At 45.3% G+C, this 12,093-nt stretch overlaps 1 long non-coding RNA gene across 1 annotated transcript; it reads right to left on the reverse strand.

Moving 5' to 3' along the window:
* Positions 1 to 1,153: 1,153 nt before the first annotated feature.
* LOC106726932 lies at positions 1,154 to 11,700 on the reverse strand. The gene is made up of 3 exons (XR_001363079.1): positions 10,490 to 11,700; positions 9,634 to 9,799; positions 1,154 to 1,304 (listed from the first exon to the last, which is right to left on the reverse strand). It is a non-coding gene; the product is annotated as an uncharacterized LOC106726932 (long non-coding RNA).
* Positions 11,701 to 12,093: the final 393 nt, after the last annotated feature.

Genomic DNA, 12,093 nt, shown 5'->3' on the forward strand with positions numbered 1-12,093 from the left:
GAAGGTCCCAAGTACAAAATTTTCATTGTTCTATCCACAACCTGTTACCCTCTCCTCATGCTGATGTGTGACAATACAGAGTACTGAAACAGAGAAGTTCACCCAAGCTCCTGTGTCCCTAGTTTTTACTGAGGTCTCATTACATAGCATGATTGGTTGAATCATTGGCCACACCCCTTCTCTTTTCCCCAGAGGTCTCCTCACACCGTTGGTCTTTCTCAGAGTGGCCAGTACCCATCCTGACTCATCTCATTAGCATAAACTCTCAGGACCCACCATAAATAGCAAAGACACACTTATCATTCAGAATATTCCAAGGGTTTACTGGTTACCTCCCAGGAACCAGGGACCAAGGCCAGCCACATTCTTTATTACACAGAAATAAGACAAAATAAATTTTCAAACACAAATTTTAAAAAACATCTTTCATCAAGAACCATAGTAAGGAGGCCTAGAGCATTTGAATCAAAAACTACCAGACTCCAGGGACACTGTCTCAACTCCATACAGCCTCCAACAGCACACTGCATCTTGAGTTTAAAGAGGCCACTTAGCCCTAACCAGTTTGGCTCAGTGGATAGAGCATCAGCCTGCAGACTCAAGGGTCCCAGGTTCGATTCTGGTCAAGGGCATGTACCTTGGTTTCGGGCACATCCCCAGTAGGGAGTGTGCCGGAGGCAGCTGATCGATGTTTCTCTCTCATCGATGTTTCTAACTCTCTATCCCTCTCCCTTCCTCTCTGTAAAAAATCAATAAAATATATTTAAAAAATAAAATAAAGAGGCCACTTAGATCTCTCAACAGTTCCCATTTCAAAGGCATTAGGATAAGTCATTTCACTCACTGCAGCAGGTCAGGGCAAACAGTAAATACACAGTTGTGTAGGAGTGAAGAATAGAAGAAAATAATTTACATTTGCTGTCCAATACTTCCCAATTCAATTTAATATGCCAAATTCTTATGATAATCACAGTATATGTTACTTTAATCAAATCAGATCCTTCTAACTCTCCAACTCAAACAGGGAGGAAGTCAGGCTTCCACGAGCAGTGCGGAAAATCACTGTATAATTGTAAATTAGAACCGCAATCAGCCCTCTGGCCCCTGGGCCTTCTTCATCAGTAGGCTGAGAACCAAAGTGACTTACTGTGAACGTATCCGCAGAAGAGCTCCAGGCACAGGACCGAGAAATGCATTGTTCCCAGACCTCGTTGAAAGAATAGCAGGGAGAAATGTTCATGAAAAATGAAGAGCGGAGGCTTGTTATCCAGTAAACAGAGGCTCTGGAAGCATCAATTTTCTCTCTGCAACTAATTTGTTTTTAAATATGAAAATGATACATGAGTAGTAAAAAAAAAAATAAAAGTTCAACAGTAAAAATGTGTAAGAGGATGTGTTACACTTAAACACTTAAAACATTTAACAACTCTGTCAAAAAGGGCACAGACCAATTAGAACAGATTCCAGCAACTGACCTGCTCTGGACACACAACAAAAAAAGAAGTTTCTCACCCGAGACTTCCTGCCGCACTCCCCAGAGGTAGCCACTGTTCATTTCTTAGGACTTGGTCTAGAAATGTTTTATGCCTCTACCAGCATATCTGTGGACTTAGACATCCTTTCTTGTGTAGCCCTGTTTTTGAGCCATACTGTTATATTGCATCCTTTTTTAACAATGTATCTTACAATCTTTCTGCATTTGCACAGGTGGAGCTACCTCATTTTTGAGAAGCTGGAGCGGTGCTACTCAAAAATGTGATCTGTGTACCAGCGCTAGTCTGGGAGCTGACTCCAGCTCCATCTCTACCAGCAGACTGGTAGCCAACAGCAGACTGCCTACTTTGAGCGGCACTGCAATAGCGTAGATACCCACAAGTTATTTAACCAATCCCCCTCTTTTGTTGTTGCTGCTGTTAATCCTCACCAGAGGATATTTTTCCACTGATTTTTAGGGAGCGTGGAAGAGAGAAGGAAAGACAGAGAGAAACATCGATGTGAAAGAAACACATCGATTGGTTGCCTCCTGCACAAGCCCTGACCAGGGCCCGGGCCAGGGAGGATCCTGCAACCACGGTCGTGCCCTTGACCAGAATCGAATCCAGGACCCTTTGGTCGGCAGGCCAACGCTCTATCCATCGAGCCAAACCAGCTAGGGCTCAATGCCCCTCTTGATGTACACTTAGGTTCCTGCAGGTGAGCATTCTGGTATGTGGTTGGGAGAGTATTTCTATAGGATAGATTCCCAGGAGTGGAATCAAGGGTTGTGCAATTGATGACAAAGCTGATCATGATGGTGCCAGTGGTTAGAAACCTCAGAGAGCACTAGTCCAACTCCTGTATTTCATTGATGATAACAGTGAAACCAGAAAGGTTAGAGCAACGTCCAAAGTCAAACAGGTCTGTGGCATTAGTAGTAATGGCCCAACTCCCCTAAAAGGCACTGGGTGTCAGTGGAGTAACAACCTGGACAAGCACCTTAGAGTCCAAGGGAAGGAGGTTGATGCATACACTTACCCCACTAAATGAGTCTATCTTCAAGGTCAGCATAAATTGGAACAATTAAGAGTATCTCAGAGGTCCTGGTTGGTGTTGCTACACGGTTAGAGCGTCAGCTCATGCATGCAAGGGTTGTGGGTTCAATTCCCAGGCAAGGACAGATACCTGGGTTGCAGGTTCAATCCCTGGCCCTGGTCTGGTACATTCAGGAGGCAACCAATCCATGTGTCTCTCTCACCTCAATGTTTCTCTCTCTCTCCCTCCCCCTCCTTTCCACTCTCTCTAAAAATCAATGGGAAAATATTCTGGGGTGAGGATTAACAAACAAACAAAAAAGGAGTATCTCGGAGGCACCACAGGGCCTGGTCAGCAAGAAATCCAGGTCATGTTTCCACGGGTATTGCTAGGCCTCCTAGGAAGGCTAGTGTAGGAGACTGAGGAGCACACTGCTTGGGGCTGATTTAAGCCAGCCCATAGAGCAGTGGTTCTCAACCTTCTGGCCCTTTAAATATAGTTCCTCATGTTGTGACCCAACCATAACATTATTTTCGTTGCTACTTCATAACTGTAATGTTGCTACTGTTATGAATCATAATGTAAATATCTGATATGCAGGATGGTCTTAGGCAACCCCTGTGAAAGGGTCGTTCGACTGCCAAAGGGGTCGCAACCCCCAGGTTGAGAACCGCTGCCACAGACGAAGGAAGAAAAAGGCTGTGTTAGATCAGGATATCCTAAGAAGGCAGATAATTCACTTGGAACTTAGAAGAGTTAAATGATAGTGGGCTCTGATCAGAGTAAGAAAAGGAAAGCGAAAATGAATTAAAGGCAAATGAAGGATTAATAAGACAGAGAACAGAGTGGAGTAAGACAAGGACAGAGCAAAGGTTTGGCAGTGTCTAGAGGAAGTGATCCGAGTTAGGAGAACAGCAGTGGAGTCTTGGAAGCCAAGAGAAGAAAGTTCCAAGAAGGAATAAGTAGACAGCAGCATCAAATGTTGCAGCGGGCTCAAATGAGAAGACTTTAAAAGATCACCTGGCCCTGGCCTAGTTCAGTTGGTTAGAGTGTCATCCCTATACACCAAGGTTGTGGGTTCGATCGATCCCCAGTCATTGATATAAGAATCAACCAATGAATGCATAAATAAGTGGAACAACAGATCAATATTTCTCATCTAGATCTATATTCTCTCTCTCTCTCTCTCTCTCTCTCTCTCTCTCCCCCCCCATCCCTCCCTCCCTCCTCTCCCTCTCTAAAAATCCATAAGTAAACAAATAAAATATTCTTTGGATGTGGCAACATGGTGACCTCGCTGAGTCACTTCAGAAAAGTAATCAGAGCAGAATCCAGATTGCAGTGGGCTGAGGAGGGAATTAGAAGTGAGAAAATGGAGCCACTGAGCATAAATGGTAATGGTTGGGAAGGAAAGAGGGGGCGGGGAGGTGGTAGGGGGGCAGTGGGGGACAACAACGCAGAAGCACGTCTTAGATCTTTACTCAAATTCAGCAGGCACAGGCTAGAGGCCAGAAGTAGCTGAAGAAAGAAAGGGGGAGTCCCAGCTTCCTGGGTCAGCTTCTGCTGAATCATGGTTCCTGGGGATTTGTATAAATTATCCATAGTAACAAAACTCTGTGCCCATACCGTTTGCAAGAAGTACGTATGGGGTACAATAATAACAATAGCCACTGTTTACTGAGAGCTTATGTATGCAAAGCTAAGAGCTTTGCATAAATTATCTCATTTAATCCTCACAACAATTCTGTAAGGTAGGCCTTATTTTCTTCAATTTGAAAATGATGCAACCTGAGACGAGAGGGCTTAATTAGCCTGCTTACCGGTTATCCAGTCAAAAAATGGCAACGGCAGGATTCAAAACCAGGCTCATCCTCCTCCAACGCTGGTCCTCCTAACTGCTAACCTGGGGTCTCTCAAGTTGGACTTTATGACTTGCAGGCCTCAGAGTCACCTGGGCAGCATTTGAAAAATGCAAATCCCCAGGTTCCACAAAAGATCTAACTGAATCTATAAAAGCAGAGCCCAGATCTGTACTCCCATCGAGCTCCACAAATGATTCCCCTGCTCACAGAAGTCTTCTTACGTGACATATTTACCTCCTTACTGTTTGAGCTGCCTGTCATCGGTCTTCATCCACACTGGGAGCCTGGACTGCTAGTTTGCGATAAAGTACTGTCTCAGGGCTTACCCTGGACCGGTTGAATGAGGAAGTCCTCCAGGCAATTCTTATCTTCAGAGAAGATTGAAAACCACTGTTCTGTGACTCCTAGTTGAAAGTATCCTTAGCACTACCCTAGGCCAGTGGTCGGCAAACTCATTAGTCAACAGAGCCAAATATCAACAGTACTTCTTCAAAATAGACTCGCCCAGGCCGAAAACTGACTTCTGGGCATGGGCCACGAAGTTTCAATCGCACTGTACACGCGCCCGCACGTGGTATTTTGTGGAAGAGCCACACTCAAGGGGCCAAAGAGCCGCATGTGGCTCGCGAGCCGCAGTTTGCCGACCACGGCCCTAGGCTAATGTAGGTTCTAACTCTTAATCATTCCTCATCTGTGAAATGGATATAAATATGCCTGCCTGATAGAGCCATCATGAAAATTAGTATTCTACCAATTAGGATTAGATTTGCCTGTTTATAACAAAAACAAAGTATCAATGGCTTAAACAAAAGGGCTTATTTATCTCTCAGATTAAAGTATGGAGCTGGGTAATCCAGAGCTAGTATGAGGTCCCTAATAATTAGGGGCTAAGACCCTTGCTACCTATCTGTCCAAGGCTGCAGCCATTTTGTCTATAGACCCGTCATAGGGGAGGGAGAAGGGACCAACCTCAGTAGCTGAGTCAGTTGCCCTTAAGGAGCCTTTCTGGCAGGTCTTCATTTATAGTTCCTGACCAAAACTCAGTCACAGGGCCACACCTACTTGCAAGGAAGGCCGAGAACTAAAATCTTTCAGTTCAGCATGAGGCCTTTGCCACTCCAAATAAAGGAGGTTTCTGTTACTGAACAAGAAAAATAAATAAATATTGGTGTGGCTGCCACAAAAATGTGCTTCTGCAGCCTTCCAACTGCAGGGAGCTGAGGGCCCCAGCTGTTGCGCTTTGAAGTCCATTGGCCACGCCTCCCATGGGCAGCACCCCACCAATGACTGAGTGTGGAGGGGTACAAAGTCAGACCCAGTCAGTCCTGTGAGACAAGGGACTCCTTTGTTAACTAACTTTGGCTCAAGGACTTGCTGATAAAGCGGAACCTTTGTTAGACTGAGTCTTCCTTAAACTGTGAGGCCATCTGGGACACTTGCACCCAACCTCTCCTCTCTCTCTCTCTTTCTCCTGCACTTGGAGTCTGATGGCCTTCCTGGTGTTCTCTAGCTCCTTCCCTTCTTCAGCTCTCTCCCTATTTCCTTTCCCACTGATATTTCCACCCCTACCCCCACCCCCCATAAAATCCTTGCACATTTTCTCCCATCTTGGTAACTGCTTCTCCAAGGACCGGGACTAACAAAATTGGTGAGGCAAGTCAGTCTCTAGCACAGATTCAATAATCCATGCAACACTTGCATAACACAGGGATGGGTATGTAGTAATAAGCACCCAATAAACAGTAGCTGTATGGTGATGATGGTGGTGGTGACGGAGGCGGCGGCGGAGGAGGAGGAGGAGGAGGAGGAGGAGGAGGAGGGTGGTGGGGGGGAGTACAGAGCCAGTCATGGAGAGAGGAGTGTCCAAAAATTGAAGGACACAGGTTCTGAGGCAAATCACTCTGTTTGATTCTCCTTCACCCCCAGAATATTTCTATTACAGTAAAATCTGGTTAAAATCAGCTCCAAAAGCAGTATGAAAGAGAAAAAACAGACTCTAGCTGTCATCACAGGAAAATCGAACTGCCATTACTTAGCATCAGTCATTTCAAGTCATTTTTTTCAACAAAAAGAAAGGGAAAAAATAAAGAAATAGGTCAGGCCGGAGACAAAATTGCACAAAATAAACCCAATGTCCTGAACAACTCTGGTTCTTATATTATAAGAAACAGCCACCGGAAATTACTTCTCATGATGACCTAAGAACACTATTTCCATGAGAAAGTTTTCAGCATGGACGTTAAAGCACATGCAAATCTCTAGAAAAATAATAAAAAGAATTCCAAGGAAAAAACACAGAATGAGGGAAGGCAAAAGGTGGATGTAATCTGTATGATACAAAAGTTCCATGGAACTTAACCAACATTATGTACTTGGTACATGATAGGAGCTTAATGAATTGTGGTCACCCAGATAACTGAATGGCTCTCTCAAGGTCGTACTTCACCATTAGTTCATTAAAGAAAGATTTGTAGAAAGTCTACTATGTGCTAGGCACTGAAGGTGCCACAAGGAACAAGACAGTTGAGGTTGTTCTTAACCTTGCCCTTACCATCCTTTTACAAAGAAATCTCCTTTGTAGACATTTCATGGGGGACCCTCGACATCCATTTTTCCACAGACACACTTTTCCTGAAAAATTTCCACATGCCATTTTTCCTGAATTGGCACCCTCATCTATCAGATTTAAAGCCCAAATATTGCTTCTGAAATATTTTCTTGGTTTCTCAGACCAAGTTGATCCACCCATGTACTTGACGTAACCTTGGATTTCCATTGGCCTCTATATTCATTATCTATTGCTGCATAACAAATTACCCCCAAAACTTAGCAGCTTAAGATAACAAACATTTATTACCTCACAGAGCTAAGGAGTGACTTGGTTGGATGGTCTAGTTCTGGGTCTCTCATAAGGTGTCAGTTGGGGCTATAATTATCTGAAGGCTTGACTGGGCTGGAGGACCTGCTTCTAAGGTGACTCACACAGGACTGACTAGCAGGTTGATGCTGGATGTTGCCAGGAGGCCTCAGTTCTTTGCTATATGAGTCTATCCATCGTTGCTCCTGACATGGCAGCTCGCTTTCTTCAGAGCAAATGATCTGACAGACAGACAGAGACAGACATACCAAGAGAGAAGCTGCAATGTCTTTTATAACCTAATCTCAGAAGGGGCATACCATCACTTCTGTATCCTGTTGGTCACACAGCCCACCTCTTGGGACAATGTGGGAGGGGCTCCAGGCGGGTGTGAAAACCAGGAGCCGGGGTTCATTGGGGTCATCTTGGATACTGGTTACACAGCCTCCAAGGAGAGCTTCCTCTCCCCAAACCCCACCCAAACCCCAGTGGGGACGAGGGTGTGTGCGCAAATTCCTCCGTTTGGAAATACAGTAGTCCCCTTTATCCGTGGTTTCACTTTCTGCAATTTCACGTACTCATGATAACATGGTCCAAAAATATCAAATGGAAAATTCCAGAAATAAGTTTTAAATGGTGTGCCATTCTGAAATATGATGAAATCTTGCGCCACCCCACATGGGACATGAATCATCCCTTTGTCCATTGTATCCGTACTGTATGTACAGTACAATAAGATATTTTGAGAGAGAGACAACATTCACATAACTTTTATGGCAGTATATTGTTATAATTGTTCTACTTTATTATTATTGCTGTTAATCTGACCAATTTATAAATTAAACATTATCATACGTATGCATGTACAGAAAAAAATATAGTACATATAGGGTTTGGTATCTGCAGTTTCAGGCATCCACTAGGGTCTTGGAACATATCCCCCATGGATAAGCAGGAACTACTGTACAAAGGCACACAGCAGTGAATTTACTGTCCTAGAAACCCACTGTTGGAGCCCCATAGAACTATTTCTCTCAATTGTACTTTAGCATCATGCCATAGGCCTTCATAGAAGGACATCATAGAAGCAGCTCCAATAAAGTTACTGGTGTTTGTTTCACTGCTCAGTGTCCTCTTTCTGAAGACACACTGGAAAAAATATCTCTCTGGTCTTGGGATGAGGAAAAGTGTGTTTCTCCTAAATAACTACTTTGTTTTTCCCATGTAAAATCTGGCATTTTATTACCACGCATGTTTCCTTCTTTACTAAGGCTGTCTAGAAGCTCAGAGCCAACCGTATGCTGGCATCCATCTCCTTGAGCTAATGTCATACTAGAGTTATTTCTTCCACTTGTTCCCTATTTTTTCCAATTCCCTCGACTTTTAATCAGTTAATTAATTAATTTACTTGTTTATTGTTAATCCTTACCTGAGGATACTTTTTCCATTGATTTTTAGAGAGAGTGGAAGGGAAAAGGAGAGACAGAGAAAGAAACATCAATGTGAGAGAGACACATTGATTGGATGCCTCCTGCACGTGCCCTGAGCAAAACCAGCTAGGGCCCTCAACTTTCAATTTTAACCATTTGTACATTTTGTGCTTTTATAATTCCTCTCAAAGCTTTTGTGGACTGGAGTATAAATACATAATAAAATGAAAGTTTTTGTCCAAAGACTGATGACTTGCACACATGTGCCATCTAGTGGTGAGAGTGGTACCTGCCAGAATAGAAACCCCCGATTTTTCAGATATGTTTTTGCAGGAAAGTGAAGAGTGGGAGGGCTGGAAGATGAGGCAGACAGGGACCTTTCTGAGACAGGGACCTTTCTTTGAGACTGCTGGGGATTAAAGAGACTCCAGGCAGGGCATAGAAGGTGAATCAATCACTAGAATCCAACATGATTTATTGGAATCTGAACAAGCAGCCAAAAGATCAGTAAAGACCTTGCAAGTGAGGAAGACACTGGCAGTGGAAGAGTTAAGTGAAAGGTGTTTTAAAAAAAAAAACAAAACACAAAAAAAGCCTAACAGTAAAAATAGATCAGATTCAAACAAATGATCACTTGAAAGGTACTTAATGTGTTTTGATTGCAGATGTGACCAGCCATTTTTAAAGCATTTGCATTACCTTAGGAAGAAGCTCAGAGTCTAATGTTTTCGTTTTACTCATGAGAAAACAGGGGCCCAGAGACAGAGCACCTTGTCCAAGGTCATAGAGCCTGTTAGTCACAGGTTCAGGTGACACTGAGACTAGTACTCTTTCCCCAGAACCACACTGCCCCTAATCAAATGTAGCAGATGCTCATCTGGGCTTTCATTTTGCACACGGGGTTTCAAAATAAAAATCCGGTTATCACATAAAAGTGCTGGATCCAGCATGTTTCCAAAGAATTATTACTCACTGGTTTTGCAGCTGTCCCTGGGCACACCCCCAAAGGGTCAGGATGGAGGAGGTGGTTATAAAGCACTGGTTCCAGTAATCTCCATTGAATGGCATAAGCCATTATTTGTCCACAATGAAAAGGAGGGATTCTAGAAGCCAACTGCAGTAGCTGAGGAAGCCCGAGGCTGAGAAAGAGAAAGTAAGTTCATTTATAGCACCTGCTCTGGGCCAGGCTCCAGGCAGGAATGCTGGGGAGGCAAGCTCTGCAATGTACTGGTCATATCCAGGAGCCACATACATTGCATCTGTCTGTGCCCTGGCATGTTTTGGGGCACAGCCTGAGCTATAGCTAAGGTATAGCTTGGATCTGCAGACCCTTGAAGACCTAGCCCAGGGGTCTACAGTCTCAGGGTGAACTGTCTTGAAACAGCCTGTAGTCAGGGACCACTGGGGTGGGGTGGGTGGGGCTACTGTCTAAAGTGGAACTTGAGACATTACCGTATTGAACAGCACAGACATAGAACCGTTTAATCAGCAAGAACATGGGAGAGGGCACGCCAAGCAGAAGTAACAGCACATGGGAAAAAGTCAGGGAGTGGGAGACAGCTGGAAAGCAAGGTAAATCCACTGAAGGTCCTTGAGCACTGGGCTGAGGAGTTTGGCTTATAGGGGACACAAAGGCTCTAAAAAGGAGTCAGGTCATCGTATTTGAGTTTTGAAAAGATTTCTCTATTGCCAGTGTGGGACGGCCTGAAAGAGGCATGACTGGAGAAAAGGAGGCGGGTCTCCATTTGTTCCACCCTCTCCCAGACTCACTGTGCTCCAATCCCAAAGAACACCTCAGCTCCTTGAATAATGTAAGGCCAAATTCTTACCAGCTGCGGGGCCCTTGCACGGGATGTTCCCTCGGTCTGGATCACTCTCTTCTTTGCTGTTACAAAGTTTCTATTTTCTCTGCTTTCAGGTCTCAGGTCAAGCCGTTCTTCCTTTCCTTCATCTCCCAACCTATTTATAGCTCCCTCCGTTATTCTCTCTTGTAGCACCCTGTTTCTTTTTTCTGTTTAGCACAGCTTGAAATTTTATTCTTGTTTGTGTTGTGTAATCAATGTCTGTCTTCCCTATTAGATTATAAATTCCGTGAGGGTGGGGTTGTGTCTGCCCCATTCAAAACCGTGTCCCCAGCATCCAGCACACACAACGCCAGGCATTTAGCAAACCCTCAATAAATACTGGATGGATAAAACTGTTAGGATAGCCAGGGTGTCCGTGGTTTAAAACTAGGGCAGCAGCAGCACACCTGAGAAAAGGCGATTAACACCATACGAAGTGGACAGGACAGGTCTGAGACCATCGGAATTCGTTCCGACTGTACAGAGTTCTGACTTTACAACTGTCGGTATAAGCTGGGCAGGTGGACAACCCTTTATCCACCACACGCTCAGTTTCCTCTCCGTGAAATGAGAACGACGCCACTGCAGCCGGGCAGAACAAATGTCCTCCAGGGCAGACATAAGATTTGGGCTGGGGCGCAGGGTCTTGGTACCTCACTTGAGGCCAATTATGGTGGAGAACACCCGCAAGAACTCCCGACGCTCCCTGCGGGCGGAAGTAACTGCCGGAAGGAAGTCCTGTCATAAAATGGATCCCCCATATGCGCAGCGCCACGGTTCTCTGTACCCTCATAAAGCGTCCGATGAGCAGCAGAGCAAGGGGGCTAACTTAGAGCCGTTGTCTTTTATTTCTTTTTAAAATATTTTCCCCATTTCTCAGCAGGTCTCTTTAAAAACTGCTTCATTGAAATCTAAAGAATTCTCGGGACTGTAGGGTAGAAGGGAGATTCCAGCATGGGATAAGCAAGAGGTAGGTGGGTAGATGCTCCTGCGCAGCGCCACCTGTTCCAGTGGAGAAGCCAAGGCCCTCCTCTTCCCCACCGATCCTGCTCCACCCGCGACCCCCAGAGCCGGAGAAACGCGAGCGCCAGCTGGACCGGAGCCCTGCATGTTCCTACATTTCCCACAGGTCTCTGCGCAAAGGCAGGAGCCGAGCCGCTCTCCCCGCCTCAAGAGACGCTTTAATCCTCACTAGCCAGTCATATTCCACAGGGCAGGGCTGGGAGAGGTGGAGGGGAGGGGAGGCGGGGGCGCAAACCCGACACCATCCCCATCTAATCAATCTGGAGGAAATAAGCGCCGCAAGGCCATCTGGGAAATGTAGTTTCCAAGAAGACTTCTGGGAAACAGAGGACAGCCTCACCAGGTTCGGTCACGTGGTCTGTGCCGTGCGCTGTCCTGGCGTCTTGCCTTTACTTGTGCTGCGGTAGGAGGGGTTCCCCGCAATGAGGAGTAGCTGCTGCCACTTTCTGGATTCGACTTCTGGACTGGCCCGCTTGGCCCCTGAGCGTCCCTGTTGGCCAGCGCTGACCGTATATGTGCATGTACGTATGGCTTCTATGGCCTCAAGTTAACGTGCTATTATAGGT

The sequence above is a fragment of the Myotis brandtii genome, unplaced genomic scaffold, assembly GCF_000412655.1.
Source record: "Myotis brandtii unplaced genomic scaffold, ASM41265v1 scaffold333, whole genome shotgun sequence".
NCBI lineage: Eukaryota > Metazoa > Chordata > Mammalia > Chiroptera > Vespertilionidae > Myotis > Myotis brandtii.